An 11,832-nucleotide genomic window follows, 5' to 3' on the forward strand; every position below is an offset into this window, starting at 1 on the left:
TTTTGGGGTTTTGTTTTTAGCTGGTTCACACTGACTAGATGGCTTAAACCCAAAAACAAAGCCTGGACAAACCGCCACCGTCTGCCATGTCTCCCGCTTAGCATCGCCTCCTGGTCACCTAATTCAAGCTCCCACACAAGCACACGCAGCTCCCACGTTAACTAGGCATTGTGTTGCTCTTGGGATATTCAGCACATCTGAAAATATGTATCTACCAGCCCCACAGGCAGCTTTGTATTAACTCTAAGAGGGTAAATTTTTCTTTAAAAAATTATTTTTATGAGTAACTGTGTCCATTCTAGCTCTTATTCCACTAATCTCAGACTGGAAATTGCACATCTCTATTGATCCACCTCATTGAGAGTGATCTTCCAATGTTTACCTCCCTGCCATAAAAACAGTGCACAGTATCTGCTTAGGCACAACTGTATAGAAAATTTCAAAGCCCAACAACTTGACAAAGAAAGTCAGATTTACCATACAAAAGGACTGGTAGTTATGGGAACAGAAATGTGTAAAATGCTATGATACCATTTCCATTGTTTAGTGCTGAAAACTCAGCCTTTCTAACTAAAAAGAAGATTGGGCTCAAGTACGAAAAGCTTGAAAAAGATCCAAGGCTGAAAACAAGGCTAATTTTAGGCCTGTAATAAAATACAGTAAAGTTTAAAAGCTATTAGAAGATCTAATTGACAGCTTTATTTTCTGTTCTTCACTTACACATTTTATTAGGTTCAGGCCACCAATCCCAGATGCACAGAACTTGCCAGGTTTTGTTGTTGTTTTCATCTTAGGAAACTGGCGAGGTTACAGTATACCAAGACAGATACATAGTTAATTTGAATAAAATGAAATGATTCTTCCAATTACTGCTTTAATAATTATTGAATGAGATGACCTGATGATGAGATGCATCCAGTGGCAACAACACCTATAACGTGAGGCCATAAACCATTAACAGGTCACATACTGCCTAGATCTACAAAGATGGACAACGCTAATTTGGTCCATCTTTGCAAGTGACTAATCATCATTTTTCTCTTAATAATTACTTTTACCTGTTTTTATGGCTAGCATTTGTGGAAGAAACTACTTTTTTTTCTGGACAGTCAACGGGATCCGGAAACCTATCTTCCTTATCCTCTTTGAAAAGCCCAGCCAGTTTTCCCTTTCCCAGTTTTGGAAAATCACCCACATTTCTGTATCTCAGCTTTTAGAGTAAGCAGTATTAAAAAGCAAGAGCTTCACTCTTTCCTGCCACAAATGTCAGATGAGCCACTAACTAGGAGAACATTCCCCTGCAGCTCGAAGATGATGAGTATTTTTGCTTGAATAACCACAACATTCTCCCTTATCTGCCTGAGGTCCAGTAAGCATCCACCCTGCTCCCTGACTGGGGGCATGTGGAAGGAAAAAAAATATGCTATAAACAAGCATTTTATTTCCCTGGGAGAAAATAAATAAATAAATAAAATAAACAAAGAAGTAGTGACTTGACTTGGCTTCTAGGACTGATTTTTAAGCTCGGGAAATGCCTTTGCTCAGGAGTCAAGCTGCGGCTACTTAGCGCCATCTGAGGTGCCAAGGCTGGTGTCAAGAACTGGCTTAATATTCTCAAAATGTTACTAAGCAGCTCAGTACTTCAGCAGAAGCTCTTTGAATAGTTTGTAGTTCAAGAGCTTGTAGGCAAGTCAGCACGTTGCCCAAAACAAAACAAGTAAACAGAAAAAAAGCCAGGGTTGACTGCTCTTGAATCTGAACGAATGAGATGAATGTTTCTGGAAAGCTAAAACCATCGAGGCTGCCTTCATTGCTCAGACACTATCAATTAACAACTGAACCCAAGTGGAAAGAAAACGCCTATATGGATTACACGTGGGTATTGCAAGTAAAATGAACAACTTCGCCAAATGTAGCAAAGGATGAGAGAATCAGACCTTCCCTTCAAATTGTGCTCAAGATCCATCCTCAATGAAGCCTAAAGTTACATTAGTGTTAGTGAACAAAATATAGAGAATTATTATTACAAGTAGAAAACCCCATTAAGTGGGCTGGTAGTCCAGAACTGCTGATGGAACTACACTCACTTCTTGCTTGCAAATACCTTTATCAGGGCTTTCCTTGTCTTTTAGGCATTGTGGATGCATCTGAAACCTTCATTTTTAATCCACATGAATGTACTTGAAATGTCACCATATATACCGTCAATATCAGAAGACATAATTGTTCTTACAAAAGCATTTTTGTCAAACAAATCCTGCCAGAAGGCCAGCTGTCCTATAGACTGTGGGCATATTCAGCCTTGGCTCAACTCCATTAACTTCAGTGAAGTTATGACAGGAATAAATATGGACCTATTTTTGGCACTGCAGGCATTTTGCACATTCAAATCCATCCGTTGTCACTGATCACAGTATCGGATATGTAAAAGCCCGATCCGGTCTGCAGATTTATGTTACCATTTCATGGAAGAACCATAAAGGTATAAATGTGATCAAGCTGCTCATTTTTTTTATTTTTTTTTTGGTTGTGTTCCCAAAAGAGGAACTCTTGAGGTTAGAAAACAGCAATAGTGGTAGAGGCATTATATAATTTGGCATCCTCTCACCACAGCAATTATAATCTGTACATGTGAGTTCTTTATATAGAGCAAAGGAGAAAGCCCTGGTTCTGTTCCCAGTTCTTTTCACAAAAATCTCGTCTGTATTACACTAATTCTGATCTAAAATCCCTTTTGTAATCCCCTGACATGTTTCTAATTCACTCTGGGTTTAATTCCACCTCATTTTATAACAGTGTCATGCTTTAACAAACACACAAGGTAAATTCCATCTGGACAAGAAACACCCTTGGTGCATTTTTAGAAGACACATATGAAGTTTCACTCGCAACATCAGTGATGCAGGCAGAACTTTCACATGGTGACACAAAATGGCACCATTTTAAATGAGCATCTTCTGAAAAATGTTCCTATTTAGTACTGTTTCTGTAGCAGAACATTTAATGTTTTTGTAACATAAGCATGAATTGTAGGAGCTGGCATCACAACCACGCTGAAATAATTTGCCTACCTCTTTCCAGACTTTTTTTTTTTTTAATTTCATCATGTATTTATCATTGGGTTACATGACCAGCATTTTACATAAAGATAACTCTGGTAGTGCTTTACTCAAAAGCTACATAATTTTCTACTGTTTAAGCAAATGCAACAACACTGAGCTGCTTCTTCTATTTCATTTTGCTGCAGTTGTTTTTGGACCTGTAGCCATCTCACTTTCTCAGAATCTAGTAAAATTGGCCTCAGCTGGTTGGAGACAGACATCCTAACAGAGTTGCTGTGACTGGCTTTGGAAAGGCCCCTCCTTCTGACTTTAAGTAAATTCCTGAGACTTAAACTCAGCAAGAACAGGAGTGGAAGGGATTTGGGATGCAAGAGCTTGTTTCAAGTAATGCTTTCTGCGATGCTGTAAGTTTTAGATGTGTATTGAAAGACCTTGTCTGACTATACTGTAGTCACAGCAGTGACCCCTGTGTAACACATAGGGCATAATGCATAGATTTTATGATCCTACCGGCCTAGCTTTGTCATGACAACCTACAGCTCACCTTGATTCACTATCTCTTAACATCTGCGATCATAAGAATAAACATCTTCCCATGCCACTAACAGCACCTGGGATAAATATTTCAATACCGTTTTAAGAGGATTCTTACAAATCACATCCTCCCAACAGAGATGTGCATCTGGGTATTCTTAATCTATTCATGTGTCCTTTGTTTCCTCAAGGTTAACAGTACCAGCTCCTGTATTATTTTATGCCTGATTTGACATTGTCCATGGCTTCATGTATGTGGAAAAGCTAAGAAAGCATCTGTGACTAGAATCACGCTACTGAGCATATCACAGAAGGAAGGTGGTGATAAACCAAGTACCACGAATGCGCTTCAGGGGTAAGAATCATCAAGTTAAGGTGAAATATGAAGATGAACTAAAAAAAAAAAAAAAAAAAAGCGCTCTCTTCCCTGTGCTGTTATACTGCGTCTTCTCGAGAAGCGCGAGGGAAGAAAAATCCTTTTAGTTACAAGCTGGCTATCTCACACCATCAGCTGACAATCTCACACCATTAGGCCTTCTGAACCTTGCTGTCCCTTACCAGCACATTTCAAACACATCCACTCCATCATCTGCAAGAGTGCTCATAGCCTGAAGGTAGGCAGAAACCATCCGAGAAGCAGATCAGAAGAAAAGGCTTTATTTCAACAAGTGGATCTGCTTAGGCATTCCAACCTAGCCTAAGCTGCCATAAATTTATCCCACATTAGCAGTTTTGAACAAACATAAATCGGCCAAATTACCATCAAGCAACTTCAGCTGTTTTCTGAAGACCAAATGATGACCATTCAAACAAAATGCTGACAGTCATAAAGCTCTAAATCAGAGAGCTCTAAATCAAAACAGTTTTACTACAGCCAATGTCAGAATTTGACATCAAAATGTTAAGCACTAATCAAATCTTACTTAAATTGCTGTTCCAATCCTATCCTATGTTCACGTTAGCTCCTTAGCCGTTGGTACACGTTACCAACAAATTTGTATTAGAACAGTCCCCTTGCTTACTGAGCCCAGGCACACAGTTCGGTTGATGACGTACAGTGCAGCTCTGGAGCCATATAAGTTGTGCTTGCCGTGCTCACCAACTGCCAGCTGGGTATCAGAGGAACACAAACATCGTCCCGCACTTGCAGGCTTTGCCAAGTACACTTCACAACCGAATTTGGTGCCCAGGCCTCTCCAGTCTGCAGGCAGCCACTAGAAGCCAAAAAAAGAGAGCGTTCCCACAGGGCAACCACTCGGGAGCGGTTCTCCGCTGGAGGTCACCTGCAATGCACCACACAATGTCATAATGATTAATTGCAGTGCTATGAACTCCAGCTTTTTCTGAATGTGTTAGCAGAATATATATAACAACCTGGACAGTTCGTAATGATATAAAAGGAAACACTGAAAGCACTTAACACGAAGCCCCAGTACGAATGCTGCCAACCTCCACAGCTCCTTCAAAGAAAGATTTGTCCTGATTTAATGATAAGACAAAATCCAAGCACATCCTCAGAAGGTAAAAGTGGGGGTCAGTGGCCCTACTGAAATTTTTAAGTCAGAAATTTCAGTGAAACTTCTTCAAATTCACACAACCATAACTGAGGTCAACCTTAAGCCCAGCAGCCATGACCGTTCTTGAAAATCAACTTGTACAAAGTAACAATCACCGTAACAATAATTTGACACTTCCATCTCCAGTGTGATAATCCATTGCAAGGCAGTTTGAGGAAGACTACCATAAACTGTGGATAAACAGAAAGTACCAATTTGGTTTATATTGAAAAAAAAATATATTCATAACATATATATTATTTAAATATATAAATATAAACAAACACCAAACATCACACTCAGTTTAAAACCAGAAAATTTCAAAAATCACTTTGCAAAGAAATGTACAGGAAACAATTACTCCTTTTGCCTTCTAGTCTAATACTGAATTCTCAAGCCTGAAGCGTTATAAGACCACCAAGCATCCTCATGCATGGCAAGACCAAGTTTCCCTTCTCAAACGTCCTGGCATTTCCTTGGTTCTCCCATTAGCAAACTGATAACTGCCCCTCCTACTGTTTTAACAGCGATTTTTCCAAGCTTTTGCAATATCAGTCACCCAAATATCACATCCAAAAAGTCACTGAGCGTTGTAATGTTTTTCCTATTTTGGTTTCATAGCACAACAAAGGAAGTAATGATTCATGATGTTTGTTGCCTTAAACAGACTCGATATTTCAATATTTAACCTTTTGTGGTAAGTGACAGGATATTATTCTATCCTAAGGTTTCCTGTCACCCTGAATTTTACCTGTGATTTTTTATTCAACTTACACTGTTTAGATCTACAGTATAAAGACCTGATGGCATTGCATTTACCTTAAACGTCTCATCACGTGATTTCTAATAATGCTACGCAGAGTGTTTGGAATATTTTGCAAAGGTGTCAGTGTCGAAACCCCACACAGCCCTAGCACACTGTATCACCCCACAAGAAGATCTGGCTGAAGCTTATCATATGATAAGTAATATGCAGCCTTCTTTTCAGATAGATGGAATTCAACTGATGGAATGATTTCCTGCATTCCAGAGACACAGTCACCTCCTGCACTAGAATTAATACAAGCTTTGCCTATTCCAGAAGCAAAACTCAAGTCGTGGCGCTGTGAAAGCAGTAGAATCCAATCGTCCCTGTCACAACACTAGTGTATCGTTGGCTTTTGGCAAACGGGGCAGCTTGTCACAGGCAAAGTGCTCATCAGATGCTCTGGTCGCTGCACCGTGCTTGGCACAGGGAACAATGACGTTACAGATGCTGAAAGAGACGTTACTGGATTTCAAAATGCATCCATCTGTTTAACTGCCCAAAATGACTTAAAGGAGGGGGATACAATAAGCACATCTGCTCCCTCAGCATGTTAAAAAAAAATATCATCTGGAAAATAACAGGCTAAATATCAGCTTTTGTAGACAGTGATCCACAATGAAGCTCCGATACACATCTAACATCTGTTTCACCTTCAATTATACCTCCAGACTTCGGGACTTCCACTGATTCTTCAAGATGCCAGAGCTGCAACCTTCGTCATAACCAGCTCCGTGTCTTCTTAGCTCACTCACTGTTAGTCTCTTTAGAAAAACATCATCGGGCATCCACCTATTCAACCTTGTCACCCCCCACGAAGCACATACATCTGCTCTCAAACAAGAATCAATATGGAGCCACGCAGTGTCCTTCTCTTTGGATCAACGCTAACAGACCTCAGAGAAACATCCAGACGGGCAGCACGGTGGCAAGCAGACAACTGCAAGTGAACCAGCACCGATTTTAATTCGAAGAAACCACTCCTCGTCCGCCCGTCTGCACCAACTGGAGGGAGTTCAGCAGAGGGCCAGCAGGATGGCTGACCTGGAGCACCTGCCGTGTGAGGGGAGGCTGAGGAAGGGCCTTCTTCAGCCAGGAAGAGATGGCTTTGGGGCACGTTGCAGCAGCCCCAGGGAGCTTCCAGAGCCAGGTTTTATGCCGCAGTGCTTGACAGGAGGCCAGGGGACTACAGGCATAAGCTGCAACAAGACGTTCAGGCTGGGTATAAGGAGAAACTTGGCCACTGTGAGGACAACCAGGCAGGGACATACCTAGCCCAGAGCGCGCTTGTGACTGTTCTTGGATGTTTTTAAGACCCACCTGGAAAAAGCCCTGAGTAGTGTGGTCTGATCTCATGGCTGACCCTGCTTTGAGCAGGAAGTTGGACTGGAGGCCTCCTCAGCACCCTTCTCATCTGAAGTATCCCTCTATTTCTTGAATAAAGCAAAATAAAACAAAAGACATCTGGATCCATTGGAAGAGGCTTAAATGGACATCAGCTATAAACACTAACTTGGTCCACCAGAACATGCTTAGGCAGGAGATCCAGAAGCAGAAGCTACCAGCAGACAAAATTGTAGGAAGGAAACCACAGCACATGTTTAGGTGTGATTTTTCTTTCAGCTCTGCTCTCACATCTCTTAGAAAGACACTGAATGATGTGAACAGCATCTTGGCCTGCAATAACAGTGATTTCAACACGAAATGCAAACTACAATGCAATGTTTTCACCCTAGGGTATAACATCTGTGTAAACAGCAGGACCAGGACATCTCAATAAGCTCATTTGCATTCTCAATAACACTCTTAAGGTTTCCTGACTTCATCTGCAAAGACAGGGCCGATAGCTGGCCAAACATAGGAAACACAGAAGTGTCTTCCACAGATCAGTGGCCACCAGAAGGGCCGAGGAGAATGCAGCAAGATGCCAGAAAGCACACCCAAGGAGGTTGACACATTCACTTAAGAGGCAAGGAGAACTTACAGAGACATTGCATGTCGCTGAGGAACACGTTACTAACACGCTGGGCAGCAAGAGAAGCAACCTGGCTAAACAGACATGAAGTATAGGTTGAGACAGACTTTCAGTAACAGAAATTAGTGTTTAATACACAACGTTAAAGTCTTTGAAGCGCATCACTTCGCAGAAGCTGAAGCACTGATCTGTATGTATATAAATGGAAAACCAAATTTTCTTTGCAGTAAATAGCTTGCGCAATTAATAGCAGTTAGCTGTTCCTGTCTTCTTCCAGACAGGATAAAATGTCATATTAAGTCACGCAATTCTGGACCACCTAATGTTAGAGGAACAATTTGAGGATGAACTGTTACTGCTAATTATCAAAATTAAAAACTGAAATAGCGATGTTCATTTCTGAAAGTGAGATGACTTCCTATTTCAGACATTAACTCCCCTATTGCTCTACCATGCCAGAAATCCTCAATTTTGTCAGAGAATCCCTAGGGTGAAACCCTGAACACAGGTGTCATCGTACAGAAAACCTTTTGGAACATTTTGTGCCACCATTTCGGGGCTTTCATCATAAACCAATTTATCTATCCTTGGCTAATTACTTTTTTTTTCTCCTCCCCACAGATGCAAAATATTTCTGTTTCTATTTTGTCTTTTATTTTTCATTTTCAGACAGCTGCATCCACTTCCACAATCATCATCATCTCTCCACTCTGACATTAGGAAAAAAATTCTTCTGGACAGTATCGCTGCGAGCACAACAATAAGAAGATTACAACTGCGTATGCATATGCATGCGTGCACACGCACGTGTATTGTGAGCGGAATAAAAATGTGGGGATGGCTAATTTGGCCTAGGAAAACCATAACAGCATTTCTACGTAAACAGGAAAAGGTTCAACACTGTTTGCGACACAGCATCACAAAGTCAATCCCGATTTCTCTTGCACTGTGCTGAACAGGCATTTCCAATTCAAAAGAGTAATTAGCATATTGTCTAAAAATTAGAGCACTAGCAAATACCAAAGCTTTAACCTGCTTTACAAAGATCAGTGAGAATCCATCGCCGTAGGCCCACCACTAGCACTTGCTGCTCAGACGCACTGCGAGTTCTGGGACGGGCAGCGCCGTGCCAGCACCACTCCTGCTGCTCACAGCAAACACCAAACCTCAAAGGGGATGGTCACATATCAGGGGTGTGTGTGTACATATATATATTAACACCATCATCATTTTGAACTTTGAAGAGCAGAGACAGAGCCAACGATGGGAACAGGACTGTGATGAACACCCAGGTATAAAAAAAAAAAAAAAAGAGACAGAGAACCTATTCAACAGTATACAGCATATGCCCCTAAATCAGGTTTATATTTTAAGGACAATGTTAGTCTTGTTTTCACTTTCCCGGTGTTTTGGTCCCTTATCTACATAACAGAGATAACACCATCTGCAAAATCTATTGATCCCATCCAGAGGTGAAGTGAATTTACATTCATGCCGATATAGGATTTAGGTATTATACTGATCAACACTACTTACTGAAAAACTGCAAAGGAAAAATCCATAGTGGAGGAGGAATAAAAAAAAAAAAGTATGAATTTATGAATTGTGTTTTTAGAGAAGGATTTAGTAAAGTACAGTAAACAGAGCTTTGAGTCTGAAATATTGTTCTTTTTGAATAAAGCATACTGTTAAACAGCTACTTACTAACTCCCTGCTGTATATGGCCAATGTAGGAAAAAATGGTACATGACCATACCATTAAAAACTGTGTCACATTGACAAAAAGACTATGTCACGAATGTAAAAAGCACAGTTACCTAGGACCTCTTCTCGCATTTTGTAAACTTTAGCTCCTTAATATTGCAGTGATCCTAGTATTCTTTTAGAGCGTTTTCTTGTTGCTTAAGGAATTTGATGTGTGCCAAAGGACTTCACGCTCTGCCAGAGAAGGTTCCCAGTCATGACTTGCCTCCAAGGAAGCTGTCAGACCCGCACGCAGCCCACCCGCCACATCCCGGTGCTGCACCCTCTGAAGACCAGCCGAGCACGAAGGGGACGCAGGCCCCCTCTGGCCCTCACGGCACCGCAGCCACAGCGGCAGCCCTGAGGTCACCACCTGACAGCGACGCCGGGCTACATCGCCCAAGCCTCTCTATCTCCAGGGACGGAGCAGGCACAAGACCAACTCTGATGGCCGTACATCCAAAGAGAGCGAGGACGTTGTATCAGCTCAGCTAGGATCGCCACCCAGCAGCGCAAAGGCACCAGCTGTAGAAGGCACGCTCCAGCTACCATCGCACCCTTTGCTGCAACTTCCCTCGATGAAGTGACAGCCAAGCCTTTTCCACACATAAGCACAATGTCACCTGCAGACGGGGCACCAAGCCCCTGACCCAGGCTGAGCAGCAGCCAGGCCTTCTCCACATGACAGCCTGGCACCCAGTCAGCCGGCCTTGCCAGCAATGTCTGGCACCGGCTTTCCGAATAGCGAGCAGGCAGGGGGAACAAATAGCAGATGGCTTTCTCTATCTCCGCAACAATTTAATCGCAGTGGTCTTGGCAACGCTGACGTGCTCCGTGCCATCCCCAGCACCTCGCCAGCAGCGCCGCAAGGGGAGCGAGCCGCTCGGCTCTGAGGGCAGCCCTTGTGCGGCCGGGCACGTGCAACCAGCACACGAGCTGCCCGACACCTACGCACTTGGACTTCAGAGTTAGAACAGAGCAAGACAGAGCCGATCAGCCCAGAAAAGAGCTTTGTACCGGAGGAGAGCTGTGGCACTGGAAGTCAAAGGCGCGCATGCTGCCGCAGAACTCCCCTGTGAACGTAGGCAAGCTGGTCTGACAGCTTGGCAAACGCCTCCAGCTGGGCTTCCCGAAATAGAAACAAGTACAATTAGTTGCTGCTTTGGAAATGTATTTCTTCGTTTTCTTTTTATGAATTGTAAAGCCAGATAATAATAGCTTCATGCTGTCCAAGGAAATGTGATGGCTATTTTAACAGGAGGTCCTCGGGTACTGAGAGGCTAGCAGAGACTTCATTTAAACCTGGAACTAATTTCCACTATTGCAGTTAATGCCGATCTGCATTTGTGTAACTCAAAATACACGTCTTGCCATACCTAAAGCCAGACTCCTCTATTAAAGGGTTGTGGAGAGGCCTTCATTAATAATACGTGGGCAAGTCCAAAGGAAGAGAGATTTGGTACTGCAGGGTGGAGGTGGCAGCTATTTTCCTGCTAAGGAATAGATGCTATCAAACATGGCATCTTCTACCAGCCTCACTTTGAGTTAAGAAACACAAAGAAGTTTCAATTGCTCAAGTTTTGGGCTCCATAAACAGATAAAACTAAAAAATGCGGAGCACCACAATTGATTTTTTTTTCTCCCCCAAAGGGTACACCTAACATCAGTTTTCTAGGTTAATCTACAGACACAGGTTCTTTGACCTAAGGACCTATGAACTGATGAAGCCGCAGTTAAACTAGACAGTCACAATTATTTCCAAAGCTGAATAATGTCACGAACAGGAGAGCAGGCTACAGTGTAGATAGGGAGCCAAGTTTTACAAGTGGAAAAGAAATCCATTACAAAAAACCTTTATGATGTGTATGCAAGCTAACAATGGGTACAAAAAATAATAGTGTATAACAAATAGATAATATATAAAAATATATAAAGCAATAGAAAATAACAGCTTTCTCTTTTGATGTGAGCATCTGTTTTGATTTCATGCTTACAGCACTACTAAGTCCCAAACAAATCAGAAAAACAATGGAAAGAGAGATACGGAGATAATGTTGTTGAAGGAAGGAACAAATAAAGGCAGGTACTGTTTATCTTTCCTTTCACTCTCAATATTTTGATTCCCAGCCCCATAAACAGGAGGGTGGGAGAACTCTA

At 42.1% G+C, this 11,832-nt stretch overlaps 1 protein-coding gene across 9 annotated transcripts in view; it reads right to left on the minus strand.

Moving 5' to 3' along the window:
- NAV2 (neuron navigator 2) overlaps positions 1-11,832 on the minus strand; it is a 425,654-nt gene that overhangs the window by 235,676 nt on the left and 178,146 nt on the right. The gene's annotated exons all lie outside the window — the stretch shown is intronic.

This window comes from Anser anser (assembly GCF_964211835.1).
Source record: "Anser anser genome assembly, chromosome: 5".
NCBI classification, from domain to species: Eukaryota; Metazoa; Chordata; class Aves; order Anseriformes; family Anatidae; genus Anser; species Anser anser.